A 6,673-nucleotide genomic window follows, 5' to 3' on the forward strand; every position below is an offset into this window, starting at 1 on the left:
TAAGCAGATATTAGAATTTGAGAGAGTTCGAAAGCAGAGTGAAGCATTATGAAGCTTGTTCCCATGGGAGAGCATTGAAGATCAAAGATTCAAGTAAAGAAGCAAGTAGAGGGCAATTTTGTAATTTTAGAATTCTTCATGAAGGTTCGCCGCGGCGAAAGAAGTTAAGCACGAGAGTTCAATTTACCTCATCGTCACGGTGAAGTCTGTGAATTTTAGTTTTCCCCAAAACGCACAGTTTAATTTAGGAAAGTTTTAGGTCTTTTGGGTGAGGTATTTAAGAGAAACCTTACCATTTTGAGGGGGTTCATCTAGTTTCGTCTGGTTTTCATTGAGTTTTGAATAGATTTGACATTTAGAGAGAAGATTTGAGCTTGAATCTTGTGGATTCTTCAACTAGGGGAGATCTCTACTCTTTTCTCTACATTTCAATATGTTGAATATTGTGTTTATTGTTTTTCTTGCTATTTGTGTTGATTTTGTTATGAACTAACCCATTTTGGGTTAGGGTTTTGATGTAACTCGGATTTCTATGGGTTAATCAATTGATTATCATTATTTTGATATTCTATTGCACAGATTGTGTCGTTATTCCGTTTTTATTGATTTTATTTGATGAATATGATGAGATTGAGAGATGAATAATATTAAGCTTCTTGGGTAATCACCATTGTATTATTGAATGCTAGAGATAGATTTGCGAATCAATGAAATCAATCTAGGATTCCATTAGCTTAATGAACTTGGATCTATTATTCTTCAAATTTTTGGGTGCGGAAGTTTAATAGGGAAAAGTAAGAATTCATAGCCTGAGAAGTTATGTTTGACAACTTAGAGAATTCGATTTACAATCCGTGCATGTGAGTGTGAAAATAGCATAATCTGTAAAATCCATCCATAGAGTTCGATTGAAGTCAAAACCTTAACCTTTTGTTAAATTGATATTACTCTTGCTTTTAATTCTTGCTCTCATTAATTAGCTTTTAATACTTAGTAAGTTTTATTTTAGTTTTAGTTTTAATCTCTCCCATTAATCCAAACAAATTCGGTTTCTCCAACTTGAAAAACACTTAGGAAAATTAGTGTTTAACAATCAATCCTTGTGGGAACGATACTCACTCATCACTCTATTATTTTGTGTGACTAGTGCACTTGCTATCATTGCATGTTATAGTGACAACGCATCAAGTTTTTGGCGCCATTGCTGGGGATTGAGTTGTGTGTTAACATTAAATTTTTCTTGTGTTAGCTAGGTTGGAGCTTTATTATTATTTTTTTGTTTAATTGCTTTTAGTTTAATTTTGTTGTTCTTTTTGGTTGGCTTGTGATCTCACTTTTTCTCTCTTTCTGTGTAGTTTATGTGAAGAGCAAGACGTCAACCAGTGGTTCCTGTTGATCTTGAGATTGAAAAAACCACTAGAAGACTAAATAGAGAGAGAAAATAATGAGAGGCTACAGTTGAACCAGAGGTCATAGTTATTGAGATGGCAGAAAATAGAATATTAAGGGAATTCTCAGTTCCCACAGTTGAAGGTAGTAGGTCGAGCATAACTAGACCAGCAGTACAAGACAATAACTTCGAGATAAATCCGACAATCATCCAGATGATTCAGCAGTCGGTACAGTTTAAGGGAGATTTGAAGGAAGATCCAAATCTACACATTGCCAATTTTTTGGAGATTTGTGATACTTTCAAGTCAAACGGAGTGTCAGATGACGCTATCAGATTGAGACTGTTCCCGTCTTCATTAAGGGATAAGGCAAAAGGATGGTTAATGGCATTACCATCAGGAACGATCACAACATGGAATGATTTAGCATAGAAGTTCCTGACCAAATTCTTTCCTCCAGCAAAATCGGCAAAGCTGAGAAATGATATCACATTGTTTCTACAGGAAGAGTCGGAATCATTGTATGAGGCTTGGGAGAGATACAAAGAATTATTGAGGAGGTGTCCATATCATGGGTTGCCAGTTTGGATGCAAGTCCAAACGTTTTATAGTGGATTGATGGTGAATGTGCAAACTATGGTGGATGCAGCCTTGGGAGGAGCACTACAAAATAAGACACCTAAAGAAGCTCATGAGTTGCTTGAAGTTCTAACAAGCAACAACTATCAAAGACCTAATGAAAGGGTGCAATCGAAGAAATCTATGGGTCTTCATGAAGTTGATGCATACACGACCATCTTAGCCCAACTTACAGCACTTCAGAAATAGTTGGGAAGTATGAAGGTAAATTCTATTCAAGCTCCTCAACTAATTTGTGAATTTTGTGCAGGTGGTCATGTGAGCAGTTCATGCCAAGTGGGGAACACGTTTGGTTCAGCGTCTTCATCATCGGAGCAGGTTAACTACTTGGCAGGAAATCAAAGGCAACCAAACAACCCGTACTCTAACACATATAATCCTGGTTGGAGGAATCATCTGAACCTGTCTTGGGGCAATCAGAACCAATAGAATCAGTAAAACAATCAATGGAACCAAAGAGCATTGCCAAATAACCAAGCAGGGGTGAACAATCAACCAAGAGAGCAAAGAGTGACAAAATTGGAGGACATGTTTGGAAAGTTTATGCAAGAGACCACAGGTTTTATGAATGAGACGAGGATGAATTTCAGAAATCAAGGGGTGTCCATTCGGAACTTGGAGGTACAAGTGGGTCAATTGGCTGATAAGTTAAATGAGAGACCACAGGGTTCCCTACTAAGCAACATAGTGACTAACCCATGAGAGCAAGTGAACGCGATAACTTTGAGAAGTGGGATAGTCTTGGAAGAGGTGGAACAATCAGGGAAAGAAGGAAACCCACCAAAAGAAAAGGAAGATTCTGATAAGGAAGTAGATGAAGAGATAATTGTTGAAGAGAAACCAACTAGTCTTAGGAAAGAGAGGCAAAAGCAAACGAAAGAAAAATTGCCATTTCCCGAGATACCACCAGAGTTGGCACATCACACACCTCCGGTGCCTTTTCCTTAGAGGCTCAGAAAAGAAAAACAGGATAAGCAGTTCATTAAATTTCTTGATGTATTTAAAAAATTGCATGTTAACATTCCTTTTGCAGATGCATTACAACAGATGTTGATCTATGCAAAATTTCTCAAGGAAATTTTATCAAACAAAAGGAAGCTAGAAGATGAGGAAACCGTGATGCTTACAGAGGAGTGCAGTGCCATTCTACAGAAGAAGTTGCCCCCGAAACTCAAAGATCCAAGGAGGTTTACTATCCCTTGTGTTATAGGAGACATTACTTTTGATAGAGTTTTATGTGATTTAGGTACAAGCATAAACCTTATACCTTTTTCTGTTTTCAAGAAATTAGGAATTGGTGAAGTGAAGCCGACAACCATATGTTTGCAGCATACAGATAGATCTATAAAGCATCCAAGGGGCATTGTTGAAGATGTGCTGATTAAGGTGGACAAATTTATTTTTCCAGTAGAATTCTTTGTGTTGGATATGGAAGAAGATAAAGAGATTCCTCTCATCCTGGGATGACCATTTCTGGCTACCGGAAGAGCTTTAATTGATGTTCAAGAGGGGAAGTTGATCATGAGGATGGAAGATGAGCAAGTGACATTCAATGTCCTCGAGTCTCTGAAAGTTCCACTGAAGCAAGAGTCATGTTTCAAAATTGACTCGGTGGGTCAGCCAACAATTGAAATGTCCCAACTTAATGATACTAATTCGTCAATTAAAGGATGCACGGTCAAGTCTAGGCAATTCAAGGAGGAGGACCACAACCCATAATTTTTTACACCATTCTGAGATGGGCCACAACCAAGCATGTGTTTTCACAAGGGACGGATACCTCAGCTCAAAAAGGGTGAGGAAAAGTCAAGAAAGTGGAAAACTATCGATGAGAATATTCGAGCCATGAAAGGAATGACCAAGGAATGGAAATGGGTGGCTAAGCTCTCAACAAAGGCCCCATGTAACAAAAATCATCAACAATTGAAGCCTCGGTGCAAGGACAATGCTTGGGAGTTGATGTATTTGGATAGTCCGGATTGACATAAGAACTTGAGAAAGTTGAGCTTTCAACTATAAACAAGCGCTTCTTGGGAGGCAACCCAAGTGTTTCAATTGTTTTTCAATTATTTGTTATTTGAAATTGTTTAGTTTTAGTATGATTTAGAATGATTTGGATTTTGTGTGTTTTTGAGTGTTTCAGGTGAATTTTCGAACTAAGGCGAAAAGGAAAAAATTTCCAGTTTTCGCTGCGGCGAAGCACATATTGCACAAAACTGAAGTTGAAAAGTCCCAGACTTCACCGCAGTGAAAATTATTCTTCGCCGAGGTGCCATTTTCTCTGTAATTTTTCGCCACAGCGACAAAAGTTCCTTCGTCGTGGCAGAAAGAGTTGAGCAAATTTTAACTAAGGAAAATTCGCCGCGGCGAAGGCGCTGTAGGCTCTGGAATTTTTAGCAACGGCAAAGAATGTTTCTTCACTGCAACATCGACTAGGTTAAAATTCATTGATTGAAGAACTTCGCCGCGACAAAACCTGCTTTTTATAAATACCCATGTGACTTTTTATTTTTAACGCAACAAACTTCAAACACATTCGATAGCAAACATTCCCACCTTCAATCTTGAGCCCTTCCAGTGAATTCCCATCACTTCTCCTAACTCCTAAACTCTCCCAAACACTAAATGAACTCGTTTTAGCAAGAATTTTTACGAAAAATTGAGAAAGATTTTGGAAACCCTTGGTTTTCAAAATTTGGGGACTTTGCGATCTAGGCTGATTTTGGCTAAATTGGTGGTGAATACTTCCTAGTTTTGGTAAGATTTCAAGTTCCCTAAGATTTTAATTGTGCAATTTCGAGTTTAAAGTTGTAGATTTGAAAATTTTGATTGTTGATTGAGTTGTGGATTTTTAGTATTATTGTGCTTTGATTTTGTTTGAGAAGTGTGGATTGTGAATTGTGTGGTGTTGAGGAGTTTGGGTTTGAATTTTGGGAGTGTTTTGTGAAGTTTGGAAGAATCAAAGTTTGGAGGTCTAGGTATGATTTTTGGAACTGTGGTGTTTTTGTAGGATTGATTGTGGCTGTTTGTAGGGTGCTTAGAGTTGAATTATTGAGTTGATTTGTAAGTTGAGAAAATGCTGCTCAAAGCACAATCCAAGGGTAAAGGAAAAGGAAAAAAAGTGGACAACCAATTTGTGAATGACAAGGCTCGGAAACGATATGAAGGGGCAATCCAAAGGAAAGATAAGGGATTTATTGCTGAGCATGGATTGATCGCGAGCCAGGCTAAGGAGTGGAGTCGAGGGAGACGTTAGGATTTGTTTATGGGTGAACCTACACATGCGGCCGTAGAGTCGATAATGAGAGAGTTTTATGCCAAACTCCCTAAGTGTGATCTTGGTTTTGTGTTTGTAAGGGGTACTGATGTGGCATTTGATGTGAAGGTCATCAATGAGTTTTATAACTTGCCTTACATTGACAATTATGAGTATGAGGCATTTATGAAGACACAGTTTAAAGATGAGGTGATCCTTTAGGCTATAGCTAAACCGGATACCACTTGGGAGATTTCGAAGAAGGGCAGGACGAGCATTAAGGGAACTAATTTGACATCGGTGTCTCAGTTGTGGCAGTACTTTATTTGTGCGTGGATGATGCCGGAGACGCACTATAGCACAGTGACTTATGAGAAGGCATTATTGCTCTATTCTATTGCCATAAGAAAGAGAATGGATGTGGGAAACATTATTTTGACTAACATTCAGAATGCAGCCAACCAGGGTGAAGGAGTTTCCCTTTCCCACATCTCATTACAGAATTGTTCACTCGAGCAGGAGTCGAGGCAACTGATAATGAGCCACTTATCCATGTTGCCTCAGTTCTCGACACAGCTTACTATCACAAGCATCTTGAATGTCCAGCCGGTGAAGTGCCCAGATCTGGAACCAAAAGAAGAAGAACCACAGTAGCTGCAACCTCATCTAGTTCAACAGCCACAATGAAAGAGTTGTTGCAGAAGATGATGGGTAAGATGAAGCGGATGGAGCGATGTCAAGGTTGGCTGGCAGAGCAGACCAGGATGATTTATAATCTGCAGCAGAGCTGCTGGAACAAGCTCGACATTGATACTTCGGAATTCCAATGGGAAGACTAGGATTCAGTTGAATGGCTGGGCTTCGACTCAGAAGAGGACGATATCGAGGGAGAGGAGGAGGCCGAAGAATAAACCTGAACACCTGTTCTGTATTTTATTTTCTTTGTTTTAGTTGTTTTTGTATTTCATTTCGAACATTGAACTAAATTGCTTTTTGTTTTGGATGGTTTAAATTTTGTTTTAATTTCCTAGTAGTTGTAAAGGCGAGATTAGGATTATAATATTTTCATATTAGTCAGTGAACTTTTCTAACACAGTGGACACCACAGTATTTCAATTGTTTTTACAGATTATGGTGATGAGAAAGCCAAGGACCGAGTGAGCATGTTGTTGAGCGAAACTTCAACTTCACGGATTAATCAGGGAACTATCTCGTACCTTTGTAGATTTTGTTTTTCTATTCCTAATTCATGCATAATGTGACACTAGGGACAATTTCATCTTTAGTTTGGGGGTAGGAAAAATTTGAAATTTTTTTATTTGTGTTTATTTTATTTTCATGTTTTGTTGTGTATGCCAATGATGAATTACATAAGTCTATGATGAGA

General features: G+C 38.3%; 1 non-coding gene across 1 annotated transcript; it reads right to left on the reverse strand.

The window, feature by feature from the left end:
• Positions 1-1,862: 1,862 nt before the first annotated feature.
• LOC116141512 lies at positions 1,863-1,969 on the reverse strand. Its single transcript, XR_004129813.1, has one exon. It is a non-coding gene; the product is annotated as a small nucleolar RNA R71 (small nucleolar RNA).
• Between the last annotated feature and the right edge of the window lie 4,704 nt (positions 1,970-6,673).

Source organism: Pistacia vera, unplaced genomic scaffold, assembly GCF_008641045.1.
Source record: "Pistacia vera cultivar Batoury unplaced genomic scaffold, PisVer_v2 Contig4, whole genome shotgun sequence".
In the NCBI taxonomy this organism is placed as follows: domain Eukaryota; kingdom Viridiplantae; phylum Streptophyta; class Magnoliopsida; order Sapindales; family Anacardiaceae; genus Pistacia; species Pistacia vera.